We start from the raw sequence: 17,011 nt of genomic DNA on the forward strand, positions 1-17,011 counted from the left end.
AAAGTCCGGGCGGCCTCCAAGGAAGGTGGCCGCGGGGCGGACCCCTGGGCAATCCCCGCTCAGCTCTCCCAACCTCGTGGCTGGTGGCGGCAGCACAGTGAACCTCGCCCGATCTGCGTGCGTTGGTAGCGTGATGCGGCGACGGATCTTAGTGGGAGTCGGGCAGGAGCCAGTGGCATCGAGGAGCACAGGTACGTGGCGGGGGCGGGGTTGCGGCGGCCGAGGCTAGCGACCCAGATCTGGGCGCGGCAAGCCCGCTGCTGCCTTCGTGGCCGCCCTCGTCGAGGGAGTTGCGGCACCTGCTGCTCACGGCAGATGTAGCGGTGGTGGATGGCGCGGTCTTCGGTGGCGGCGTCAATCTGAGAGCGGGTCCGCTCCATCCCCAAGATAGGCGTGTGCAGGGTGCCCAAAGGGCTGGAGTTTTCCAATTTCGCCCACCGTTGAGGGATGTTATGTCGGCAAGGGTGCCTTGATGTCATCCTTGCCTCCTGTCTAGTGGCGGTGTGCTACCGGGGAGCTCGTCTTTGCTCGGAGGCGCAAGGTGGGGCGGTGGAGGCTAGAGCTGTCTAGACCGGGGGTGAGTGTGGTCTTGGGAGTTGTCCAGGGGTTGGGAAGGTGGTGCCTTCCCGCCCGTCTCTTTTGTCACCTTGGTTGCAAGCGTGGGGCGAGGGTGGAGTTGGAGCCATGGATGCCGGGGCAGCGGCCTTGCTGGTGGGAGCGGCGGTGCTTAGGGGCGGAGCTCGCGGCTCGGGTGTTGACTGGGTGACATGGCCATGTGGGCGGTGTGGTAGCCAGAGTCCGGTGGTCGGTGGCGTTGACGCGGCGGCCGTAGCCTGTTGTACTATGTTTTGAAGGAGAAGTCCTTGCCGGGGTGGAAGCCTGCTCTGGCTTGCCAAGACGACGATGGTGGCGGCTATGGGCGTCATTTCCTTGTTGAAGGCGTTGTCGTGGCTACTCTTCGTCCTTCATGTTGCTTCGAGGGAAACCTTGATCCTTGGATCAGGCGGTGGCGACGCTCCACTGTCTTGCTCTTCTTGATGGCACGCCCTTGAAGTACCCAGCTCGTCGTGCACGACTTCATCTCTTCGCGGTGACTCGTTCACGGTTGAGAGCTCTGACGTCTCCAAGTTGCTTCCTTGTGTAGTGTGCTTCGAGTTTTCGGAGTTGTGTAGTTGTCCTTAACACCCTTGTATCTAGCCTTGTGTGCGTGTATTGCTGGTTCCTGTTGTATGGCTTGGTTTGCATGATCATTGCTTTATATATAAAGTGGGGCGTGTGCCTTTTTTCGGTGTGACGTTTATCCCATCCTTCTCGTAAACTTGATTAGAACTAGTATAAAAAGATGCAGACTTATATCAAGATAGTTCACTTCAAGTTTGTTTGAATTAATACTAGCAGTATAATAGAAGAGCGCGCTTACAGGAGGAAGGAAGGAAGGAAGAAACAAGTTTTACCTCTGCCAGCTTGGTTTTCACCATTTCTCTTGTTCAACATCGGAAATTGATTCTGGTTACTATGCCTTTTACCAAAAGATTTCTGCCACGTGGTTTAAGTCCGTGCACACGGATTCTGGTGCGAATACACCTGTACAAACTTTATGCGGGCAAAGTTCATTAGCTCGATGACAAGGGGATATAGATAGGAACCATTTTATAGTGTAAGACCGCTATATCTAGCTAGCAGAGTCAAGACTGACACAACATATATGTGTGTGTATATATATATATATATATATATATACATACATACATATATGTTGTGTGTGTGTGTGCATAAAACAAGTAGGACTACTCATTTTGAATTCAATTCTCCATCCAAGGCTTCTTAGAAACTAGCCAAATTGTCACTTGATGCTGCTCCTTCAGACGCTTTTTGAGGCGAACTCTTTTAGATGCTGAAGCAGCAGACCTGGTATAAACAATTAAAGGAGCAGCAGAGCTTTTTCCCTCAACGTAACCTTGTACTCTTTGGATGGACGACTGGCTAACTCTGCTTACAATGGATGTGCATACAGGTTAGGTAGATAACAAGAGCCTATGAATCATTTGACAACATTTAGCCAACACAATAGCTAAATATGAAATCAATCCATCGGACGGCTATTCTTAATTACCTGCAAAATTGTCACTTGATGTTGTTGCCTTAGAAGATGAATCACCAGATTGAGACCATATCACCTTAGCCTTGGAATTCTTGGGTGGACGATGCTCTGATTCTTCTTACAGTTCGATGTGCACATAGACAAAGGTTAGCACGATAACAAGAGTATAAGAATCATTTCACAAAATCAAGCCATCTCATACCAATATATAAAGTACTACATGTACTAATTATTTCCAAGCTATCAATCATTGCTCAATTGGCATTATATTTTGTGGAAATGTTACATATGTCTCTTTTATTTATAATCTACATTTTTTTGTAAATACAAAAATATCAACATTCATGAAGTAGTTTATATTTTGGATATGTTATCTCGTTTATCCTTCTCAATGGCAGAAAACATTGTATAGTCCATGTTTGAAACATATCAATCACTAATTGAACAAAGAATCTCTTGGGTGAAATAGATATATCTATCATTTTAAATCTATCAAATTAGAGAGCACAATTCCTAAAACTGTACCACAATGGAAAAGATAACCTTCACAGCAATCATGCAAAATATGGTAGGTAAAAATGGAATAGCTAAAATGAGTTAGTCTCTTTTGTTTGTTGGTGATCAAGAAAACCTACCACGTGTCCATAAATGAATGGGATGTCAATGCCCTAAAGAAGTGTTTTTTTTTGTCATTCCGGTCTTTCTCATGCTTTTTCTTTGACCCCTCTTCCTCTTTATCAATCTCCTTCCCTTCTGCTCATTTATTTCCTTTTGTTCCCCCTCTTTCTCCTTTTGAATTTCTCACTGCTCCTGCTCTTCTTTCTCATTCTCATTCTCCTCCTTTCTTTCCTTATGTTACTTCACATTCTTCTCATTTCCCTTTAATTTCCTCCGATCCTCCCTCTCCTTCTCCTTATCATCTTTCTTATCAACAACTCTTGATTTCTTCTCTTTCTTCTCCTTGTACTTAGCCATCTCCCTCTTCGAGGACTTTTGCTTCTCCTTTGTTTTCTTATCACCTTCGTCTTTATTTTGCTTCCTTTTCACTTTTGTATTCATATCTTCCTCATCCTCTTCCTTTACCTTGACATTTTGCTTATTATCCACCATGCCCATAGTGTTATACTGTTTCTTATGACATACCATGATTGGTCCTTTACTAATGGCTGGTACTTCTCCCTTTGCAATACAATATGAGATATATGATACATTAGCACAATACTTTGCAATGGTAACAGTGGCATATAATACCACTCAAGTTTCACTCGTGAGTTGAATCTACGTATGAAACACTTTCCAAGTTTTGATTTTTGTTACGACTATTCAATTATTATTCCAAATTGTATTAGTTATATTAAAAAACACTCCTAGAAGGCCCTTTTTTTATAGATCTAACAACCAGCATAAATATAACTTCCATATAAGCTCTTTACGAAAGAAAGTAGAACACTATTTATCCCATATTTATATTCAAATATTGGAAACATCATACATCAATGCTAGGAATATATATAGAGTGGCCACATGCATAATATTTTGGGGAGGCACACTTGCACGTTTGTGTATATTCATCTAGCCAGGCAATTCGGTTGTGATACTTTATCTGATCTATCCACTAATAGACATTCATGTGCTCCCCGTGTTTATCCTTCTCGAGAATTTGCCAAAAAAATTGTCTTGATGAGGTTTACAAATTCGAAGACTCTGTTATGAAAATTTAGTAAACCAAGAAACATGCACATATTGTGTTCATATGTTACCATCCTTGTCATGAGACAAGAAAGGTATGGCCCAACAAGTAAACCAACGGTTATCACAAGAGAAAATGTAGCACTATACTAATCTGCTATATCAAAAATAATGAAATTAAAAAATTCCTAGTGGGGGTTCTCTCTTCCATATATATAGGGCATTAGATCATTCTCCCCACATGGCTAAATTTCCAATGCGACGATGACAACACCAACACCATTATTGTGTGTTCCACAAGAATCTACACCCCCTCTCAAAGTGAGAAGATGGATACATCAATCTTATCAACAAAACATCTAGTTATATCCCACATGCTGATCTATGCTCAACTAAAACATTTACAAACAATGAACATGGATACACCCGTCCTTGTGTTGGGAATAACAAAAGCATGATGCATAGTGGATTTATATAATAATAAAGCGAGACATGATCATACCAATGGGCCAAAGATCTAACTACGCTAGCATAGATCAGATATACTTTTAGGCTTACCAAGCATCGTGGATCAATGTAATCTTGATGGATATGAATATTAGACCTCTTCAAGGGGCATTCGATTCAACAGAGAATACGAGAGTAGAGATCAATGTGGTTTAAATGAAGGCCATCATGGTTGGTTGCCGCCGCGGTGCTCGGTGGACTTCGCAAGATTCTGGGGTTATAAAGGGGTCAGAAAGGGGAAAACCCTAGGTTTTGAATGGGGTGGGACTTGGGAGAAGAAAGGAAAGTCCATGCTTAATTTTTCCAGGCCCATCATCATCGGTGGAACAATATCAATCTCGATAGGCCCAATTCCAGGCCCGCCAGTTTTTTTTCACATGTCAATGGTAAGACTTCTACTGAGGGTCTATTTTAGGCCACTTGGTTGATGGTGTTCCATAGAGGGTTGATAGTATTTCTTGTTTAAAATCATAAGGCTAAATAAGTTGATTTACGTTCATCTAGCTAGTATGTATTTTTACTATTGGTTGCTAATGATGATGCTTCTCCTTAGACATAGTTCCTAAAGATAAATTTGGAAAAATCAACACACTTTAAAAGTAAAGATGGGTATTTTTGAAAATGAAGATTCTATGACATGCATTTAAATTCTAAGTTGTCATACTCTCCCTTGACCTGCACAATAACACTGCTAATAGATGTACTCTACCTTAGCCTCCACAATAACATTGGCTTGATGTACTATTTAGAAGGAATACACAAAATTACATTGCTCAGAGAATAGTTTTAACTGCCTTCTTAATTAACATCAATATTTTAGTGGCATAGTATGCCTCACTCGACGAAGAATGTACCATTGTGAACCCTTATGCTTGGATTTCATATTTAATCATTTTTCCTCGAAGTGCATTGAAGACCCCTATATCCTTCGTCAAGTGATGGGTATCACTGGACTTCGACAATAACATCTCTCATCTGGTACTTTGACTATGATTCTTTGGTAATTTACATATTGTTACATGTATATTTTGGTTGTAAAATGCCAATGACTGTAGCGTTGGAACTTTGCTCGCGTACGGTCGTGCCTGGATCAGTATTGTGCGCATCCCACCATGATGTGGATCTGCATGTCAAGGGCGGTGTGTGGCGTGGTTGGACAGGGTATAGCAGGATACATGTTCTTGTCGGTGATGAAAGCACGAAGGAGAGCGTAAAGGTGTTGGTGCTGGTTGTCGTGTCAATGGTGCAAATGACGGGATAGTGGCATCTGATGTGGTTGAGTACACCTTGTAGCTGGTTATGAGGACAAACGAGAAGATCTAGGTGCAGCTGAAGCCGAACAAGTATTACCGGAGCTACCTCCACATTGCCTGGAGCCTAAATTAGAGGACCTATGCATTCATTTATTGTCTTTATTTCATGACTGTTCAACAAGTTTTATGGATTATCTTTTTATGAGCAAGGTTTTCCGTTTTTAGTCCTTAACACACAAGTTGTATTGCATTATGAAATGAGTATATCTATTATTTTTTATGTGATCGGTGTAATTTTACAAATACTATGTATGATCTAAACAATGGATGAAAATCAGTTTTAGTTGACATAATATTTGAAGTTATGGCAAAATTGTACAACATCCAATATAGTTTATAAATTTGCCCGATTGTTATCATTTATATTATTCAAGACGTGAGTTGCACATGCACGCTTACTAGTATTAAATAATTCAAAATATAGTACGCACATATACTCTACTGATCTGTGGTACCGTGCTGGAGGTCGGTTGTTTCCCTGTATTTTTTGCCTTGTTCCACTTGTTTTCAATTTTGTTCTAGAAAAAAAAGTATTTTCTTCTTCTTCTGTTTGGAGCTAAACTTGTAAGTTTTAATTGTGATGGTTGGATTCTGTTGTGGTTTTTGCAGGAGGCAGGGGCTGGTGGAAGAAAAGATGCGCAAGAGGTGTGAGGAAGAGGAACTACTAAATTATCCACTCAGGCCATGCACAAGAGACCTAGGGGAAGGTGAAGTGAGGAGATCAGTCCATATCGACGCCTTCAAGGAGGGGAACGGCGCCCTCAGGCATCGTCCTCGGCGCGGCCGGTCAAGGCCGGCCAGGGATTTCGCCCGAACTAGATCCCCGCCACCAGCAGCGCCTCCTGTGCAGAACCGGCGACCAAGAGGAAGCGCAGCCCGACCAGGCTGGCGCGCACGCCGAACAGGGGAGGAGGGGAGTGAAGGAAATATGCCCTAGAGGCAATAATAAAGTTGTTATTTATATTTCCTTATATCATGATAAATGTTTATTATTCATGCTAGAATTGTATTAACCGAAAACTTAGTACATGTGTGAATACATAGACAAACAGAGTGTCACTAGTATGCCTGTACTTGACTAGCTCGTTAATGAAAGATCGATGGTTAAGTTTCCTAGCCATGGACAAAGAGTTGTCATTTGATAAACGGGATCACATCATTAGAGAATGATGTGATTTACTCGACCCATCCGTTAGCTTAGCACGATGATCGTTTAGTTTGTTGCTATTGCTTTCTTCATAACTTATACATGTTCCTATGACTATGAGATTATGCAACTCCCGAATACCGGAGGAACACTTAGTGTGCTATCAAACATCACAACGTAACTGGATGATTATAAAGATGCTCTACAGGTGTCTCCGATGGTGTTTGTTGAGTTGACATAGATCGAGATTAGGATTTGTCACTTCGAGTATCGGAGAGGTATGTCTGGGCCCTCTTGGTAATGCACATCACTATAAGCAAGACTAATGAGTTAGTTGCAGGATGATGCATTACGGAACGAGTAAAGAGACTTGCCGGTAACGAGATTGAACTAGGTATTGAGAGACCGACGATCGAATCGCGGGAAAGTAACATACCGATCTTCCCTTTCTTTCCTTATGTTACTTCACATTCTTCTCATTTCCCTTTAATTTCCTCCGATCCTCCCTCTCCTTCTCCTTATCATCTTTCTTATCAACAACTCTTGATTTCTTCTCTTTCTTCTCCTTGTACTTAGCCATCTCCCTCTTCGAGGACTTTTGCTTCTCCTTTGTTTTCTTATCACCTTCGTCTTTATTTTGCTTCCTTTTCACTTTTGTATTCATATCTTCCTCATCCTCTTCCTTTACCTTGACATTTTGCTTATTATCCACCATGCCCATAGTGTTATACTGTTTCTTATGACATACCATGATTGGTCCTTTACTAATGGCTGGTACTTCTCCCTTTGCAATACAATATGAGATATATGATACATTAGCACAATACTTTGCAATGGTAACAGTGGCATATAATACCACTCAAGTTTCACTCGTGAGTTGAATCTACGTATGAAACACTTTCCAAGTTTTGATTTTTGTTACGACTATTCAATTATTATTCCAAATTGTATTAGTTATATTAAAAAACACTCCTAGAAGGCCCTTTTTTTATAGATCTAACAACCAGCATAAATATAACTTCCATATAAGCTCTTTACGAAAGAAAGTAGAACACTATTTATCCCATATTTATATTCAAATATTGGACACATCATACATCAATGCTAGGAATATATATAGAGTGGCCACATGCATAATATTTTGGGGAGGCACACTTGCACGTTTGTGTATATTCATCTAGCCAGGCAATTCGGTTGTGATACTTTATCTGATCTATCCACTAATAGACATTCATGTGCTCCCCGTGTTTATCCTTCTCGAGAATTTGCCAAAAAAAATTTGTCTTGATGAGGTTTACAAATTCGAAGACTCTGTTATGAAAATTTAGTAAACCAAGAAACATGCACATATTGTGTTCATATGTTACCATCCTTGTCATGAGACAAGAAAGGTATGGCCCAACAAGTAAACCAACGGTTATCACAAGAGAAAATGTAGCACTATACTAATCTGCTATATCAAAAATAATGAAATTAAAAAATTCCTAGTGGGGGTTCTCTCTTCCATATATATAGGGCATTAGATCATTCTTCCCACATGGCTAAATTTCCAATGCGACGATGACAACACCAACACCATTATTGTGTGTTCCACAAGAATCTACACCCCCTCACAAAGTGAGAAGATGGATACATCAATCTTATCAACAAAACATCTAGTTATATCCCACATGCTGATCTATGCTCAACTAAAACATTTACAAACAATGAACATGGATACACCCGTCCTTGTGTTGGGAATAACAAAAGCATGATGCATAGTGGATTTATATAATAATAAAGCGAGACATGATCATACCAATGGGCCAAAGATCTAACTACGCTAGCATAGATCAGATATACTTTTAGGCTTACCAAGCATCGTGGATCAATGTAATCTTGATGGATATGAATATTACACCTCTTCAAGGGGCATTCGATTCAACAGAGAATACGAGAGTAGAGATCAATGTGGTTTAAATGAAGGCCATCATGGTTGGTTGCCGCCGCGGTGCTCGGTGGACTTCGCAAGATTCTGGGGTTATAAAGGGGTCAGAAAGGGGAAAACCCTAGGTTTTGAATGGGGTGGGACTTGGGAGAAGAAAGGAAAGTCCATGCTTAATTTTTCCAGGCCCATCATCATCGGTGGAACAATATCAATCTCGATAGGCCCAATTCCAGGCCCGCCAGTTTTTTTTCACATGTCAATGGTAAGACTTCTACTGAGGGTCTATTTTCGGCCACTTGGTTGATGGTGTTCCATAGAGGGTTGATAGTATTTCTTGTTTAAAATCATAAGGCTAAATAAGTTGATTTACGTTCATCTAGCTAGTATGTATTTTTACTATTGGTTGCTAATGATGATGCTTCTCCTTAGACATAGTTCCTAAAGATAAATTTGGAAAAATCAACACACTTTAAAAGTAAAGATGGGTATTTTTGAAAATGAAGATTCTATGACATGCATTTAAATTCTAAGTTGTCATACTCTCCCTTGACCTGCACAATAACACTGCTAATAGATGTACTCTACCTTAGCCTCCACAATAACATTGGCTTGATGTACTATTTAGAAGGAATACACAAAATTACATTTGCTCAGAGAATAGTTTTAACTGCCTTCTTAATTAACATCAATATTTTAGTGGCATAGTATGCCTCACTCGAGGAAGAATGTACCATTGTGCACCCTTATGCTTGGATTTCATATTTAATCATTTTTCCTCGAAGTGCATTGAAGACCCCTATATCCTTCGTCAAGTGATGGGTATCACTGGACTTCGACAATTACATCTCTCATCTGGTACTTTGACTATGATTCTTTGGTAATTTACATATTGTTACATGTATATTTTGGTTGTAAAATGCCAATGACTGTAGCGTTGGAACTTTGCTCGCGTACGGTCGTGCCTGGATCAGTATTGTGCGCATCCCACCATGATGTGGATCTGCATGTCAAGGGCGGTGTGTGGCGTGGTTGGACAGGGTATAGCAGGATACATGTTCTTGTCGGTGATGAAAGCACGAAGGAGAGCGTAAAGGTGTTGGTGCTGGTTGTCGTGTCAATGGTGCAAATGACGGGATAGTGGCATCTGATGTGGTTGAGTACACCTTGTAGCTGGTTATGAGGACAAACGAGAAGATCTAGGTGCAGCTGAAGCCGAACAAGTATTACCGGAGCTACCTCCACATTGCCTGGAGCCTAAATTAGAGGACCTATGCATTCATTTATTGTCTTTATTTCATGACTGTTCAACAAGTTTTATGGATTATCTTTTTATGAGCAAGGTTTTCCGTTTTTAGTCCTTAACACACAAGTTGTATTGCATTATGAAATGAGTATATCTATTATTGTTTATGTGATCGGTGTAATTTTACAAATACTATGTATGATCTAAACAATGGATGAAAATCAGTTTTAGTTGACATAATATTTGAAGTTATGGCAAAATTGTACAACATCCAATATAGTTTATAAATTTGCCCGATTGTTATCATTTATATTATTCAAGACGTGAGTTGCACATGCACGCTTACTAGTATTAAATAATTCAAAATATAGTACGCACATATACTCTACTGATCTGTGGTACCGTGCTGGAGGTCGGTTGTTTCCCTGTATTTTTTGCCTTGTTCCACTTGTTTTCAATTTTGTTCTAGAAAAAAAAGTATTTTTTTTCTTCTTCTGTTTGGAGCTAAACTTGTAAGTTTTAATTGTGATGGTTGGATTCTGTTGTGGTTTTTGCAGGAGGCAGGGGCTGGTGGAAGAAAAGATGCGCAAGAGGTGTGAGGAAGAGGAACTACTAAATTATCCACTCAGGCCATGCACAAGAGACCTAGGGGAAGGTGAAGTGAGGAGATCAGTCCATATCGACGCCTTCAAGGAGGGGAACGGCGCCCTCAGGCATCGTCCTCGGCGCGGCCGGTCAAGGCCGGCTAGGGATTTCGCCCGAACTAGATCCCCGCCACCAGCAGCGCCTCCTGTGCAGAACCGGCGACCAAGAGGAAGCGCAGCCCGACCAGGCTGGCGCGCACGCCGAACAGGGGAGGAGGGGAGTGAAGGAAATATGCCCTAGAGGCAATAATAAAGTTGTTATTTATATTTCCTTATATCATGATAAATGTTTATTATTCATGCTAGAATTGTATTAACCGAAAACTTAGTACATGTGTGAATACATAGACAAACAGAGTGTCACTAGTATGCCTGTACTTGACTAGCTCGTTAATGAAAGATCGATGGTTAAGTTTCCTAGCCATGGACAAAGAGTTGTCATTTGATAAACGGGATCACATCATTAGAGAATGATGTGATTTACTTGACCCATCCGTTAGCTTAGCACGATGATCGTTTAGTTTGTTGCTATTGCTTTCTTCATAACTTATACATGTTCCTATGACTATGAGATTATGCAACTCCCGAATACCGGAGGAACACTTAGTGTGCTATCAAACGTCACAACGTAACTGGATGATTATAAAGATGCTCTACAGGTGTCTCCGATGGTGTTTGTTGAGTTGACATAGATCGAGATTAGGATTTGTCACTTCGAGTATCGGAGAGGTATGTCTGGGCCCTCTTGGTAATGCACATCACTATAAGCCTTGCAAGCATTGTGACTAATGAGTTAGTTGCAGGATGATGCATTACGGAACGAGTAAAGAGACTTGCCGGTAACGAGATTGAACTAGGTATTGAGAGACCGACGATCGAATCGCGGGAAAGTAACATACCGATCTTCCCTTTCTTTCCTTATGTGACTTCACATTCTTCTCATTTCCCTTTAATTTCCTCCGATCCTCCCTCTCCTTCTCCTTACCATCTTTCTTATCGACAACTCTTGATTTCTTCTCTTTCTTCTCCTTGTACTTAGCCATCTCCCTCTTCGAGGACTTTTGCTTCTCCTTTGTTTTCTTATCACCTTCGTCTTTATTTTGCTTCCTTTTCACTTTTGTATTCATATCTTCCTCATCCTCTTCCTTTACCTTGACATTTTGCTTGTTATCCACCATGCCCATAGTGTTATACTGTTTCTTATGACATACCATGATTGGTCCTTTACTAATGGCTGGTACTTCTCCCTTTGCAATACAATATGAGATATATGATACATTAGCACAATACTTTGCAACGGTAACAGTGGCATATAATACCACTCAAGTTTCACTCGTGAGTTGAATCTACGTATGAAACACTTTCCAAGTTTTGATTTTTGTTACGACTATTATTTTATTATTCCAAATTGTATTAGTTATATTAAAAAACACTCCTACAAGGCCCTTTTGTTATAGATCTAACAACCAGCGTAAATATAACTTCCATATAAGCTCTTTACGAAAGAAAGTAGAACACTATTTATCCCATATTTATATTCAAATATTGGACACATCATACATCAATGCTAGGAATATATATAGAGTGGCCACATGCATAATATTTTGGGGAGGCACACTTGCACGTTTGTGTATATTCATCTAGCCAGGCAATTCGGTTGTGATACTTTATCTGATCTATCCACTAATAGACATTCATGTGCTCCCCGTGTTTATCCTTCTCGAGAATTTGCCAAAAAAATTTGTCTTGATGAGGTTTACAAATTCGAAGACTCTGTTATGAAAATTTAGTAAACCAAGAAACATGCACATATTGTGTTCATATGTTACCATCCTTGTCATGAGACAAGAAAGGTATGGCCCAACAAGTAAACCAACGGTTATCACAAGAGAAAATGTAGCACTATACTAATCTGCTATATCAAAAATAATGAAATTAAAAAATTCCTAGTGGGGGTTCTCTCTTCCATATATATAGGGCATTAGATCATTCTTCCCACATGGCTAAATTTCCAATGCGACGATGACAACACCAACACCATTATTGTGTGTTCCACAAGAATCTACACCCCCTCTCAAAGTGAGAAGATGGATACATCAATCTTATCAACAAAACATCTAGTTATATCCCACATGCTGATCTATGCTCAACTAAAACATTTACAAACAATGAACATGGATACACCCGTCCTTGTGTTGGGAATAACAAAAGCATGATGCATAGTGGATTTATATAATAATAAAGCGAGACATGATCATACCAATGGGCCAAAGATCTAACTACGCTAGCATAGATCAGATATACTTTTAGGCTTACCAAGCATCGTGGATCAATGTAATCTTGATGGATATGAATATTACACCTCTTCAAGGGGCATTCGATTCAACAGAGAATACGAGAGTAGAGATCAATGTGGTTTAAATGAAGGCCATCATGGTTGGTTGCCGCCGCGGTGCTCGGTGGACTTCGCAAGATTCTGGGGTTATAAAGGGGTCAGAAAGGGGAAAACCCTAGGTTTTGAATGGGGTGGGACTTGGGAGAAGAAAGGAAAGTCCATGCTTAATTTTTCCAGGCCCATCATCATCGGTGGAACAATATCAATCTCGATAGGCCCAATTCTAGGCCCGCCAGTTTTTTTTCACATGTCAATGGTAAGACTTCTACTGAGGGTCTATTTTCGGCCACTTGGTTGATGGTGTTCCATAGAGGGTTGATAGTATTTCTTGTTTAAAATCATAAGGCTAAATAAGTTGATTTACGTTCATCTAGCTAGTATGTATTTTTACTATTGGTTGCTAATGATGATGCTTCTCCTTAGACATAGTTCCTAAAGATAAATTTGGAAAAATCAACACACTTTAAAAGTAAAGATGGGTATTTTTGAAAATGAAGATTCTATGACATGCATTTAAATTCTAAGTTGTCATACTCTCCCTTGACCTGCACAATAACACTGCTAATAGATGTACTCTACCTTAGCCTCCACAATAACATTGGCTTGATGTACTATTTAGAAGGAATACACAAAATTACATTTGCTCAGAGAATAGTTTTAACTGCCTTCTTAATTAACATCAATATTTTAGTGGCATAGTATGCCTCACTCGAGGAAGAATGTACCATTGTGAACCCTTATGCTTGGATTTCATATTTAATCATTTTTCCTCGAAGTGCATTGAAGACCCCTATATCCTTCGTCAAGTGATGGGTATCACTGGACTTCGACAATTACATCTCTCATCTGGTACTTTGACTATGATTCTTTGGTAATTTACATATTGTTACATGTATATTTTGGTTGTAAAATGCCAGTGACTGTAGCGTTGGAACTTTGCTCGCGTACGGTCGTGCCTGGATCAGTATTGTGCGCATCCCACCATGATGTGGATCTGCATGTCAAGGGCGGTGTGTGGCGTGGTTGGACAGGGTATAGCAGGATACATGTTCTTGTCGGTGATGAAAGCACGAAGGAGAGCGTAAAGGTGTTGGTGCTGGTTGTCGTGTCAATGGTGCAAATGACGGGATAGTGGCATCTGATGTGGTTGAGTACACCTTGTAGCTGGTTATGAGGACAAACGAGAAGATCTAGGTGCAGCTGAAGCCGAACAAGTATTACCGGAGCTACCTCCACATTGCCTGGAGCCTAAATTAGAGGACCTATGCATTCATTTATTGTCTTTATTTCATGACTGTTCAACAAGTTTTATGGATTATCTTTTTATGAGCAAGGTTTTCCGTTTTTAGTCCTTAACACACAAGTTGTATTGCATTATGAAATGAGTATATCTATTATTGTTTATGTGATCGGTGTAATTTTACAAATACTATGTATGATCTAAACAATGGATGAAAATCAGTTTTAGTTGACATAATATTTGAAGTTATGGCAAAATTGTACAACATCCAATATAGTTTATAAATTTGCCCGATTGTTATCATTTATATTATTCAAGACGTGAGTTGCACATGCACGCTTACTAGTATTAAATAATTCAAAATATAGTACGCACATATACTCTACTGATCTGTGGTACCGTGCTGGAGGTCGGTTGTTTCCCTGTATTTTTTGCCTTGTTCCACTTGTTTTCAATTTTGTTCTCGAAAAAAAAGTATTTTTTTTCTTCTTCTGTTTGGAGCTAAACTTGTAAGTTTTAATTGTGATGGTTGGATTCTGTTGTGGTTTTTGCAGGAGGCAGGGGCTGGTGGAAGAAAAGATGCGCAAGAGGTGTGAGGAAGAGGAACTACTAAATTATCCACTCAGGCCATGCACAAGAGACCTAGGGGAAGGTGAAGTGAGGAGATCAGTCCATATCGACGCCTTCAAGGAGGGGAACGGCGCCCTCAGGCATCGTCCTCGGCGCGGCCGGTCAAGGCCGGCCAGGGATTTCGCCCGAACTAGATCCCCGCCACCAGCAGCGCCTCCTGTGCAGAACCGGCGACCAAGAGGAAGCGCAGCCCGACCAGGCTGGCGCGCACGCCGAACAGGGGAGGAGGGGAGTGAAGGAAATATGCCCTAGAGGCAATAATAAAGTTGTTATTTATATTTCCTTATATCATGATAAATGTTTATTATTCATGCTAGAATTGTATTAACCGAAAACTTAGTACATGTGTGAATACATAGACAAACAGAGTGTCACTAGTATGCCTGTACTTGACTAGCTCGTTAATGAAAGATCGATGGTTAAGTTTCCTAGCCATGGACAAAGAGTTGTCATTTGATAAACGGGATCACATCATTAGAGAATGATGTGATTTACTTGACCCATCCGTTAGCTTAGCACGATGATCGTTTAGTTTGTTGCTATTGCTTTCTTCATAACTTATACATGTTCCTATGACTATGAGATTATGCAACTCCCGAATACCGGAGGAACACTTAGTGTGCTATCAAACGTCACAATGTAACTGGATGATTATAAAGATGCTCTACAGGTGTCTCCGACGGTGTTTGTTGAGTTGACATAGATCGAGATTAGGATTTGTCACTTCGAGTATCGGAGAGGTATGTCTGGGCCCTCTTGGTAATGCACATCACTATAAGCCTTGCAAGCATTGTGACTAATGAGTTAGTTGCAGGATGATGCATTACGGAACGAGTAAAGAGACTTGCCGGTAACGAGATTGAACTAGGTATTGAGAGACCGACGATCGAATCGCGGGAAAGTAACATACCGATCTTCCCTTTCTTTCCTTATGTGACTTCACATTCTTCTCATTTCCCTTTAATTTCCTCTGATCCTCCCTCTCCTTCTCCTTCTCATCTTTCTTATCGACAACTCTTGATTTCTTCTCTTTCTTCTCCTTGTACTTAGCCATCTCCCTCTTCGAGGACTTTTGCTTCTCCTTTGTTTTCTTATCACCTTCGTCTTTATTTTGCTTCCTTTTCACTTTTGTATTCATATCTTCCTCATCCTCTTCCTTTACCTTGACATTTTGCTTATTATCCACCATGCCCATAGTGTTATACTGTTTCTTATGACATACCATGATTGGTCCTTTACTAATGGCTGGTACTTCTCCCTTTGCAATACAATATGAGATATATGATACATTAGCACAATACTTTGCAACGGTAACAGTGGCATATAATACCACTCAAGTTTCACTCGTGAGTTGAATCTACGTATGAAACACTTTCCAAGTTTTGATTTTTGTTACGACTATTCAATTATTATTCCAAATTGTATTAGTTATATTAAAAAACACTCCTACAAGGCCCTTTTGTTATAGATCTAACAACCAGCATAAATATAACTTCCATATAAGCTCTTTACGAAAGAAAGTAGAACACTATTTATCCCATATTTATATTCAAATATTGGACACATCATACATCAATGCTAGGAATATATATAGAGTGGCCACATGCATAATATTTTGGGGAGGCACACTTGCACGTTTGTGTATATTCATCTAGCCAGGCAATTCGGTTGTGATACTTTATCTGATCTATCCACTAATAGACATTCATGTGCTCCCCGTGTTTATTCTTCTCGAGAATTTGCCAAAAAAATTTTGTCTTGATGAGGTTTACAAATTCGAAGACTCTGTTATGAAAATTTAGTAAACCAAGAAACATGCACATATTGTCTTCATATGTTACCATCCTTGTCATGAGACAAGAAAGGTATGGCCCAACAAGTAAACCAACGGTTATCACAAGAGAAAATGTAGCACTATACTAATCTGCTATATCAAAAATAATGAAATTAAAAAATTCCTAGTGGGGGTTCTCTCTTCCATATATATAGGGCATTAGATCATTCTTCCCACATGGCTAAATTTCCAATGCGACGATGACAACACCAACACCATTATTGTGTGTTCCACAAGAATCTACACCCCCTCTCAAAGTGAGAAGATGGATACATCAATCTTATCAACAAAACATCTAGTTATATCCCACATGCTGATCTATGCTCAACTAAAACATTTAC

This window comes from Triticum aestivum, chromosome 2D (genome assembly GCF_018294505.1).
Source record: "Triticum aestivum cultivar Chinese Spring chromosome 2D, IWGSC CS RefSeq v2.1, whole genome shotgun sequence".
Lineage (NCBI taxonomy): Eukaryota > Viridiplantae > Streptophyta > Magnoliopsida > Poales > Poaceae > Triticum > Triticum aestivum.